Source organism: Adiantum capillus-veneris, chromosome 7, assembly GCF_014529385.1.
Source record: "Adiantum capillus-veneris isolate H3 chromosome 7, ASM1452938v2, whole genome shotgun sequence".
NCBI lineage: Eukaryota > Viridiplantae > Streptophyta > Polypodiopsida > Polypodiales > Pteridaceae > Adiantum > Adiantum capillus-veneris.
In genome coordinates, this window is record NC_140937.1 from 140,812,494 (window position 1) to 140,824,835 (window position 12,342).

The window sequence follows — 12,342 nt, forward strand, 5'->3', positions numbered from 1 at the left end:
GAAGTTGATTCAAGCGCAAAGAGGTCAGGAATTCATTTGGATTCCAAAACAATTAAAGTATCAAGTCCCAAAGTCTGGATCGCATCCTCAACCAAGAGTACAAGATCTGAAGTAAATACCACTGAAGACTCACACAAAGACAACGTGGATCCTAAAGAAGTCTCTTTAAACACAAACAAAGTAGGGACAAGTATGGGCTCCCTAATGAGTAACATCAATGAAGCAACCAGTAAACACAAAGAAGTGGGTCCTAAAGGAAACCAGTAAAACTACTATCACTGCACCGCCGCTTGAATTCTTTCAATTCCTCCTACAGTTACAATACAGTTAAAAGAGAACCCACTCTGAGGAACAATGCCAAATATGACAAACAACCAAAAGGCTAAAGTGGATTCCAAAGAAGCACGAACATATAAGTAAGCCTCAAAAAGCCTTTACAACCTTCCATCAAGCAAATGGCACATGAGCTTCAAATAACATCACATTGCTTAGAATAGGAAGCCTCGTCAGAAAATGCCAATAAGAAAATTTCTTATAACCACATCTTGCACAACATAAATCTTTTCCATGCATTGACTGTGTATGCATAATAGGGCTACATTACAAGGCCTGCAAAGGCACAATTTTTGATTGCCCAAGCACAACACATACCCTTGGCGATACCCTGTCATCAAGGATGACTCCAAATCGGAGGGGGGGAGGCATTCTAAATGCGGACCTAATATATGAATATTAGAGGGAAATGTTTTGTGATTTGTATTGAATTTTTGCGCTTGATTGTGCCACTTTTTGACAAAATTCAGAGCATATGCCCTCATAGTAGAGTTACAAGAGAAGTACGAGGAAAAAAGCCGTATATAAGCCCCTAGGGACATGTGTACATTGTACATAGCGTTTAGAATTCTATTTGAATGGTTTTTCTTTGAGTTGATTTGATTTTGGGTTTTAATTTGTTATTTTTAAGATTTTCAAAAAAATAAATAAAAAATCTAACCCTTAGCCAAAGGTGCATTTTTTTTCAAATCTGAATCCATGATAGCCATCTACATATCCTGTACATCATGTATAATAGTATGAGCTTTGGAAAAAATGGACCATCATAGCTCATAGTGGTCATCTATCGCAAATGATGTCGGATAAGCCCTTTTGCTGCAAGTTATTAACTTGGGGAATTAACTGAGATTTGTCGAGCTTTACTTAGTCATGTATTAAGTTGAAGTAGTATAATGATTTACACATCACACAAAAGCTAACAGTGGCAAATGCAACTTTGACCACCTTGATGCAGGAACAAAAGAGTCACCCAACGAAGAAGAGCAAACACAAGTGGTAGACAAACCGATCTTCACGGGTTAAATATCTTGTCCTTGATGAGGAAAATCAAGTGCTAAACATGTGTTTGGAACCTCAAATCAGAAAAATTATCTCCCAGATTCGGCGTGAAAAACAGACTTTGCATTGGAGTAAAACTTGGCCTAAAGAAGTTGAAGATTTAGCCATACAGTTTCTACATAATCTTTACAAAGTTGTCACTAGCTCACAAGATCTGAAAGCCAATCATTCAATTCTACAGATTGTAGAAGTTGTTTTTGAAAATGAGAAAGACACAAAATTGGCAAAAGTTCGTCATCAATTATAATTTTCCTAAATCATGTGAAGATTATGTACGTCGGATTGGACGAACAAGACAAACTCATGTAAAGGCTACAACATATACTTTCTTTACATCAGTAACACGACAAAAAAGACCTCACCGACATCGACAACCAGGTCATGTTAGGGACGACATGAACGCGGAGGGGGGGAGTGTTGACCGGCGGGTCAACAACACGCCATAACTCAACAAAGCCTTATTCTCTGAGAGTTATGGAATGCTAAGGATTATTGTTATAAACATTATTTGTAATAAGTAGTTAGTCTAGTTGTAGAAGCCGAGGTGCATGTAAATACCAAGCCATTTGACCCCTCAAACTCTCTTTTTGGTTAACCTAAGGTAGCCTTAGTATATAAGGTACCTAGGTCATTTTGTAAAGACAATTTTATCATAAATTAGCGATGTCATCTACTACTGTGTGTGAGAGAGAAAGAGAGAGAGCAAAATCTTCATCCTGGTGCTACTCCCTGCTCGTCCATCACATTGTAAATCTGACTTCACCATTGCATTAGCCTCAGCAAGGGCTACGCGATAATGCCAAGAATTCCTCGTGGAACGGAGCGAAAGTGCTTGCGCATCTATGAGCTATTTGCAGTTGTACGTATATCAAACAATGTCTGTTTTCTGTGTGGAAGTAGTCGTTAGAATTGTAGTGACATAAGCTACCCATAGGTACTCATAGACTTTAGTTTCAGGCACTTTCAAACTTTTGCTCTGTCTTTATACGTGTTTTTTGTAGATGGGTTTAGAGCAAGGATTTTCAGTGTAGAGGCTTCGAGAAAGGTGTATCCTAGTGAGGGGATGGTGTTCGTTAAGTTCCATATGATTTTGACATGATTTAGTGAGTTTCCTCCCGTTTGTGTGTATGTGGGCTAGGTGGTGTAGTTGAGAGTAGTGAGATTCTAGGCTGTGGTTTAGTTGGCCTTCCATAGTGTTGTATGTGTAGGATGGTCTCAGCCTGATAAGCTAAAGAGATTTCCTCCGTGTGCCTATCGTGACATCTGTGTCCTCGATTGATATTACATTGATCTAGGTTGTGTTGCATGCACTTTATGGGTGGTGTGATTCGCTCCCGCAACACTGCCACTTTGTTGTTGCCAGTTTGACATGGTATATAGTTGAGATTGTACTTGAGTCTTTTGCTCAATTTACAGGGGAGACTTTGCGTAATTTCTCCCAATTTCTTGCCATAGTTTGGTTTTCTAACATCCACTTATGGTTGCAGATATGTGTGACATTTTAGAGTCCACGTTGATGACTTGTGAGAGAGGGCGGTCTCGTTCTTGCCGATACATGTTGGGATCTAGGGGGGATTGGAGAGAGAACCATTCATGGTGCTAAAGTAATAATGACGATGCTTATTTACACAAGAGAAGTTAATCAAGTGTAGACAACAAAAGTGGGTAATCACGCCATATATATATATGCTTCTCATATTTATCATACAAATTGTTATTTAGAGCTTATTGTAGGTAGCTTTCTTGCTTTATTCCACATGTGATGAAAATTTCAGATAGAATGTGGTCTAGGCCTAATAACATATTGTGGGACTCATGTCTAACCTCACCATCCTATCTTATTGCAGTATTAGCGAGAACCACAATCAACTTGTCAAACGATGGAATGAAGCTGACTCGACTAGTGCATGGAGGCTACAAGAGGTTGTCAATCTCTTGAAAAACAACTATAACTCGTATCTAGCTCAAGCTACACTCAAGTGACTGAAATCACCAAAAGCCAATCGCTCATCGGCAAGCAAATCACATCCGTTACAGCATCAACTAACATCCAAACGTAACGAAACTTCTAGGACAAGTTTATAAAACCTAAGCACACATGACTATGGTCTCAGACCCCACTTTAGGTCAAGTTCCAAAATTGCAATTATTAACAACAGTGGATTTTTGACCTAGTTGTTTTCGACCCAGAATGCATCTAAATGCTTAGCAATGATGCCCCAATACCCTGCCTATGCTTAGTTTTCGATTTAAAAGTATAGATTCCTAGTTATGATGAAATTAGGCCGTAGGTCGGCGACGCCAAAAGCTACGAAATACTGTGAATAGCTTACGTCAATGCGTAGAGCTCTTACTTGCGGTTGCAATGCAACAAACGCAATCACAATGTGACAACCGGAGAGGGAGTAGGAAGCTCGAGAAGGAGAGAAGTGAGCGCCATTAGCTCACGCTGTGTATTTCTTATCCAAAACTTATAAAAAACTTACAAAAATTGGCTTTTATACCTTAGCCAAGGTTTTTGGGTGGTCAAAACTAATAATTTGGAGTTCTACCAAAGCCGGGAAGTGACTGGCTGATACAATCTAGAAGCTTGTAGCCCCGGCTCATTAATTACAAATTTTATCCGAGGAAATAGGAGTTAAAATATTCCCAATTTATCAAAATAATAATTGTTTTACAAAGAGAACTCCAAAAAATGGTGTCCGTGCTGCTAACATTCCCTCCCTCCTTGCCTGTGTCGTCCCTTAACACAGCTTTATGGGCTGAAATAGTCTTCGGGTTGACGACTGGCGAGGTGGTTCTTTAAGCCGTCCAGTGCCTTCTGGTATCTAATTCTTCGTTCTTTGTCGGGCACTTGCAAAAATTGCATGGTGACTTGATTCTTCAGCTCCACCACTGAGTAGCCTACAAACCTGGATGTTAGGTTGCTTATCACCGGCGCAAATATCTTCGTTCGCTAGGTGAAGAATCCAGTGTAGAATGCTTCTTCAAAGGCTAGCATATTACTCGATGGCAGAAACATGCATCTGGCATAGAATCTGTAAAGGACTTCCTCTGAAGGTTGCCCACTCAGATCGTAGCATAAGCCTTTGTTTCCTTCCAAGAATGAGAGCCATGGGGCTCCTGTTTTCTCAGGCTCATTAAAAACTTGTATACATGTGAGTAACATCCTGCAGATTTTATATAACATGTCACATGAGAGATCTGGAAGGGTCTTGAAGAAATACATGACGCCTGTTAGGGTTTTCACCATGTATTCTTCTGTCTCTTGGCCTCTCTCTAGAGTTGGCAGCCTGGGGAAGTTGAGCCAAGTTGGCCTCTTCTTTTGTAATGCTTCATGCGCTTGCCATGTCCTTACTCTGGGTACAGGACAGAATGTTGGATCTCTCTGAAAGGTTGCAAGTGCTCTTGTGAATAGAATCAGTTATCTCAGATTTTTGTTCAGCCAGCTTAACCTCCACTTTGGGTGGTCTTTATCTGTGCCATCTTCTTGCATATCCTTGTACAACCTATCTTTCACCTGTAATAGTTCTACTTTGATGAGAGGGTACGACAGGGATTGTTGGTGCCATTGAGCGTTGATCTGATTGGGAGTGAGTTGAGTGACGTTGACAGTGTTAAACTCTCAACTCCCAATTTCCATAGCGGCCTTCCACTGCTCATCCACCTCTAAGGTGATCTTCTCCTTCAGTGCGTCTTCTTCAGCTTTTGACAGCTGGACCATTGGCACTGTGTCTGCATCTGTGATGTGAACCTAAAAATCTTCATCACCACTCGGCTCTGCTATTGATTGTGTCTCAAACTCAACAAAAGAGACCGAGGGTATGTCTATTTGTGGCGGCTCTGAAGTGCCTGCCTTTTCCTGCATGTCTGGTTTTCCATCTGTGAGAAGTTGATTTCTCCGTTTGAGTTCTGCTATCTCCTTTAAGAGCTCCTTCTCTCTTTGAACCCTCAGCAGTGCCAAGTCCGTGCGATGTGATTGTTCTAACTTTAATTCCAGTTCTAGGTCTTTGTTTTTCTTTTCAAGTGCCTTATAGACTTCGTCAGTTCCTTTGATCGAGGCCACGGTTGGGTTTTCTCTGATTTGCCGTAAGAAAATGGCATGATCATTGATTCTCTATTCAGAATATTGTAGAGAAGCATTGGCAACATCTAACTACACCTGAATTTTTTGAGCTGACAGAGAGGTTGTAAGAAGTTCATTCATAACTTCTGTCAGCTGCTCATCTTTTATTCTGCAGGCATCAGATAATTTGGTGAGGAGATCACCTAACTCTTCCATTTCTTTTTGTTGTTTATCTCTGGCCATCTGATGCTATTCCGCTTCTATCTTCAGCTCTCGCACTGCCTTTGGAGATCAGTGATGACAGTCATCATGTCTTCTAGCTCTCCTTGAAGAGCATCGATCACCATTTCCAGTTCCTTGGCCTTTGTGCTACGGTTTAAAGCTGCTGAATGAAGTCTCTCCATCATTTCCTGCATCTGTCGTGCATATTCATTAACCTATATTGTTACTTCATCGTTTATCTGCCACTCCTCCTGTTGTGCCAATTGAGATGTGCATGCAGCCTCATGTGTTGCTTCTTGCTGCGTCGTAGCTGCTGGTGGTTCTTGTGTGGTGGAGGTAAATGGTCGGTCTTCTTCTTGGCCATCCTAAGGCTTTGATGCCTCGGCAATTTCTGGCTGAGTAGAAGTGGAGGGTGTTGTCTCAACCCTTGTTGTCTCTTCAAGTGCCAGACTTTCTTCTTTCTCTGGCTTGGGCTCCGTCTCATGTGCAATGGGAGACGCTTTTTTTGCATCTTCTTCTTTATCAGTCTCTTTTTCAGATCTACTTGCCTGTTCCTCGTCCGGCTTTTGAGTATCTTCAGCTACCTTCTCTGGTTTCGGTTTGGCTTCTTTTTCTTTGTGTTCGTCGGGGTGGTTAGCTTCTTGTGTAGATTCTATTTGTTGGGTGGACTCAGAATCTTTCTCTTTTTTAAGCTCTTCCTCCAAATCGAGAGATTGATCATGAGATAGAGGTTCTTTCAGGAAGTGAGCCAGTGTCAAAGAGACGTTATAAAATGGCACTACCAGAGGCCATTGAATTGAAAGAAAAACTTCGTCAACTTATAGAACAAGGATTTATTAGACCCAGTAAATCAAGTTGGGGAGCTCTAGTACTCTTTCAAAAGAAGAAAGATGGGACTTTATGACTCTGGATTGATTACAGAGGACAAAACCAGGTAACAATTAAGAACAACTATCCTATCCCACGAATCTATGAATTGCTGGACATACTACATGGTTCCAAGGTCTTCTCAAAGATACATCTAAGATCTAGTTATTATCAAATCAGAATAAAGGCATCAAATATTCCAAACACAGCTTTCAACACCCGATATGGAAATTTTGAGTTCATAGTAATGTCATTTGGTCTCACTGATGCTCCGGCTACATTCAATAGATTGATGCAAGATATTTTTAGGCCGTTCCTAGATGATTGTTCTTGTCTTCTTTGATGATATTCTAATCTACTCAAAGGATGAAGAAGAACATGAACACCACCTGAGAAAGGTGTTAGATATTCTTCGAGAACACAAGCTATATGCAAAGATGAGCAAGTGTTCATTTTTCACTCCAAGGATTGAGTATTTGGGATTTATTGTTTCGCATGAAGGAATCTCAGTGGACCCTGCTAAAGTTTAAGACATTGTTGAATGACCTCAGCCATCAAATGCAAGTGAGCTTAGAGGATTCTTGGGAATCACAAGATGGTATAGAATCTTTATAAAGGATTATGCAGTGATTTCTTCACCCTTGACCGATCTTTTGAAGAAAGGAGTTAAGATAAGCTGGGGACCACTACACCAAGAAATATTTGATCAACTTAAGCAGTATGTGACTACAGCACCGTGTCTAAAGCTACCAGATTCTAAGCAGGCCTTTGAAGTCGTCACTGATGCTAGTGGAATAGTAATTGGAGGAGTATTAGCTCAAGAAGGCAGAACAATAGCTTTCACCTCACATAAGCTTAAGGTTCATGAAAGGAACTACCCCACCCATGAACTCAAACTATTGGCAGTCATTCACGCTCTGAAGCTATGGAGACACTACTTATTGGGAAGGAAGTTTCGACTTATAACCGACCATAAGAGCTTAAAGTGGATTTTTACGCAAGCAACTTTGAATATGCCACAAAGAGGATGGATAGAACTTTTGCAAGAATTTAACTTTGACGTTATCTATCGTACCGAAAAAGAAAACACGGTTGCAGATTCACTCAGTCAAAAACCTTTTTTGAGCCTCATATCTATACCCAACAACCCAATGATTGAAAAGATTAAGGAAGTTGCTTCATCTGGCCCAGAGTAGCAAAGGCAACTTAACCATGCTCGATCTGGGGATTCAAAGAATATTCCTTCAATGTTACAATTCTCACATGATGGACCTTGTCTCTACTATGGAGATAGGTTATGTGTACGAAAGGCCCTAACTTAAAGAAGGCTATCTTATTTGAGGCCCATGATAGCCCTACTTTAGGACACCCATGATATGCGAAGACTCTCAATTCCGTACGAAAAAGTTTCTATTGGACTGGGCAAAAGGCAGATGTTCTACGCTATGTTCGTCAATGCTTGACATGCCAAAGGATTAAAGCTGAGAGAGTTAAACTTTCTAGTAAACTTCAACCATTGGACATTCCCCAAATGAAATGGGAATGCATAAGTATGGACTTCTTCATTGGATTACCTACGGTACAAGGAGGTTATAATGCACTCATGGTGGTTTTTGATCTACTCACGAAGGTTGCGCATCTCATACCAGTCAAAACAACCTTTACCACCTCTGATATTGCACAACTATTTGTTAAAGAGATTTTTAGATTGCATGGATTGCCCAAACGGATTGTAAGCGATCAAGATGTGAAGTTCACTTCAAACTTTTGGACCTCACTCTTCAAGGCAATTGGAACCGAGTTAAAATTTAGTACCGCATACCATCCTCAATGATATGGTCAAACAGAATGAGTTAACCAAGTCATCGAAGATATTCATAGAGCTTATTGTAGTAGAGAACCTAAGCGATGGATTCAATTTTTACCTCTAGGGGAGTATGCTTACAATGCTTCTCATCATCAGAGCATTGGTATGACCCCATTTTGTGCCTTGTATGGTCAAGAATGTGTCTCTCCACTCAACTTTTCTGACCCTACCATCAGAGTTGAAGCATCTAAGAAGATGCTAGAAGAAATAAAAAATGAAACAAAAGCTATCCAAAAGGATATTCGGGTACCTCAGGATCGTCAAAAGCAGTATGCAGATAGTAAGAGATCCGAAGGAAGATTTAAAGAAGGTGACAAGGTTTTTCTTTGGATTCATCCAAAGAGAAGTACCTTATCACTTGGAAAGTAGAAGAAGCTTAGTCCACGTTATTGTGGCCCTTATGAAGTGACCAAGTGTATAGGAACCCAAGCTTACAAGTTGAAGTTGCCAGCTCACATCAAAGTCCATGATGTATTTCATGTAAGCTTATTAAAACCCTATATTCCCAGTGATGATCAAATCCTCAATGATGAACAAATTGTCATGCCTACTCAAAACATCTTGGAACTCCAATCTTCTAGAATTTTAGAGTCTCGAGAGAAGATCCTTTGAAATAGAGTTCTCAGAGAACACCTTGTTCAGTGGCAAGATTATCTTGAAGAAGATGCAACATGGGAAGATGAAGCCACCCTAAAGAAGAACTATCCTCACTTTTTCTAGAGATGAGGACATCTCAAATCCCTAAGCTGGGGAGATTGTAATGTACCTAACATTTTTCAATAAAGGTATTTCATTTACTTTGTAAATATTTGAGTATTGCATTTTAATAAGTCAAAGAGTACTCTAATGGAACGATCGGATCAAAAAATCGGACTTTAGAACTATTAATTATGAGCCTTATTCACTTGAAAACAATAAGATTGATGGGAAACTTAAACCTCAAGATTGTATCTAAAGATAAGAGTTGACTCTTTTGGAAAGAGAGAGTAATTTTAGGAAAGGGATAGAAATTTTAGGAAAGGAGGAGTAAGTTTAGAGGAGAAGGAGTACTTTGAGGAAAGAAAGAGAGGAGGAGCTTAGTTTAGAGCTCTTGTCTTGGAAGCCAAGTTTTATCTAAGAGGTTCGAAATCGTGCATCGAAATTCGTGTGCATGAAAAATTCGTGTCCGCAAAAATAATAATAATAATAATAACAGTCGTGAACGTGCGCGAACTTATCTCTCCTTCCTCCCTCTATTTTTAGCTGGCCTTGAGAGCCTATATAAATACCCCTCTCCCTTCACTTTGAGGACACAGACTCTCAGAAGCGAAAGCTCTCTTTCCTTGACGTCGGAGTTACCTTCTCTCCCTCAAGCTCTTACCCTCAAGCCATCTCCATCTCCAACTTCTTCTCTACCATCATCGTGTTACCTCTCAAATTCTTGAGTTCTCTTTCTCTTTTTCTCTCTTCTCTTTCGCGATACGATGGTCCCGAAGCGAGTGACTCGAAGCTTGAAAAACGCTCATGCCGCTCCACCTCCAAGAAAGATGTAGAGGAAGGCATCACCTACTCCAAACGTTGTTCAAGCGGAGGTATTGGTTGCAAAAGAAGTCAAAGACGTCCAACCTTAACCATAAGAGATAGTCGAACGTGTTGCTAATCCGGTAAGATGAATTTATAATTCTGCATCGTTATACATGATGACCGGTAAGTCAAGCCTAAGAATTCCCTTAAACTGTCCAAAAAACATAATTATATCACAAGAAACGAGCATATGATTTTAGAGAAGGAATTGTTTGATTTATGATGACTGTTTGATAAACTATCTCTTTTTTATACTACTTGTTAGTTAACCTTGTTTGAGAAATCACATAAAGAAAACAATTGTTGAAAGAATATCTTGGTTCCAGATGGAACTCGCGGTTAACGAGGTGATTCCGCGATTAGCGGAGATTAAGCTGAGGTTATCAGCTCTCTTTTTGTCTCTTGCGGTTAGCAGGATGCTCCCTTGTAGTTAGCGACTGGGAAAGTATGCGCATTTTGCGGTTAGCGAATAAGTAAATCCTTTGCAAAGGCTCTGTTGGTTAGACAGAGAAAGTCCACGGGTAGTGGCAACTCTTAAGAATAATTGAAAGATTCATTTTTGTCGAATTATAGGACTGTCTTCATTAGACCGTGTTTGAGAAAGAAATGTTTTGGTGATGTTTGAAGGGCTGGATGAAAGAATTTGTGTCTAGAATTAATTAAAGAACATTGTTTGTATATGTAAAACAGTGTGGTAGTAATTAGTAAACAAGCAAAAAAGTGTGAGTGTGGGGTGGAAAGTGGGGACTGGCTCAGGTTGCCAGTCAAGGATGGGTGGTCTTGATTAGTCGAGAAACTCTCCACTCCCTCTTATTGAGAGAAGTGAAATTAGAGACTCATTGTGCCAAGAGTCAAGATGGCCCAAATCTACGTGACACAAGATTACTATTTAGTTTAGACTAAGTCTCATATCATATTTATGGTTTATGGATGGTGGACATGCCTCTTAAACGTGGAAAAAAAGGCGTTGTTTATGGATTCTAAATATGTCAATGGGATTTTATCTTTATGTTAGGAAACAGCTTCATCAGAATTCTAAATTTATCGACCTGTGGCTTGTGGCATATGACCCTTATGATCACGTAAACGATGGATAGAGGACTTCCTATCTTCTGCTGCTCGTATCTCTACTTTATGGAAGCAGAGTAGGGTGTCGCCAATGGAAAAGGATAATAAAGGAAGGCCATCTATCAAGTCGGCCCAATCTTCTTGGGGTTGGGGACCTCAGAGTATTATAACAACCAAAGTGGGTACTGCCCTTCGAAATGACAGAAGATGGGAGAAAGACATGGAATGGTGAGGCCGGTACAACCTCCAACTCCTACGTTTTGACCTGAAGAAAGAAGGTACGAGATGGATAAAAGGACATTGCGGTTCATTTTGTAAATAGAGGCTTACCTAGGTCAAAGCATGTTTATAACCAAGAGGAATTGCAAGAAGAAGCTCCTCAACCACAGATAGATTGTCACAAAAGCCGTGGCAACTACTTGGTCAAACAATGTCCTCAGATGGAGATCACACAAGTTAATGCCTATTGTGTTGATCGTGGCATCATTCAGTTGATTCCCAACTGTCCCAAAAACACAAACCAAGTCAGAAAGATCACAATGAATGTCTCAAGAATCAAGTGAAAACAGAAACTGACGCGAGTCCAAAATTGGTGAACCAAAGACCGATGCACCTAGTAAAAAAACCAAGAGCAAACGGAATAGTTGGAAAGCTAGAAAGGCTAGGATGAAAGCACGTAAGGGATGAGAGCAGAAATCCCTAGCTTAGAACCTTACCCAAGCTGAAGAGAAGATAAGACAACATGAGGAAAGGGTTGCACCTTCTCTTATGCAGATGTCTCAACCTCCAAAAGAATCAGCAATGGAAAGTGAGAAACCGAGAAGTGCTAGTTCAGGAGGATCAATGTTGGTAGAAAAGGTTAATGAGCATTTAGATGCCCTCCTAAAAGCCTATGAAACACGGCTCAAAAACAACCGAACCCCAGAACAGAGGTGGATGACATATCCATAAGCGGAACTAGAAAAGGACAGGCTTGAAATGTGCAAAAAATGATTCAAACAGCCCAAGCTTTACTAGAACCACAAGTTGGAAAACCTGAGGGTGTGATCTTGTCTCACCTACACCAATAATCCCACCCAACGAGGAACAAAAAGAGCTAGATTTCAATCACAAATATGGACAAAAGATCAAGGACCCCACATTAGAACCAAGGACAGTGTTGAATACCATGGATAACTCTTTCGAGGGATTTCACATAGCTATACCTGACAGTTGTAAAGAAATAGATGGTCTTGACGAATTATGGAAATGAGTCAGAGAAGCCAATGAAGCGAGTGAGATAAGTAGACGAGTAAAC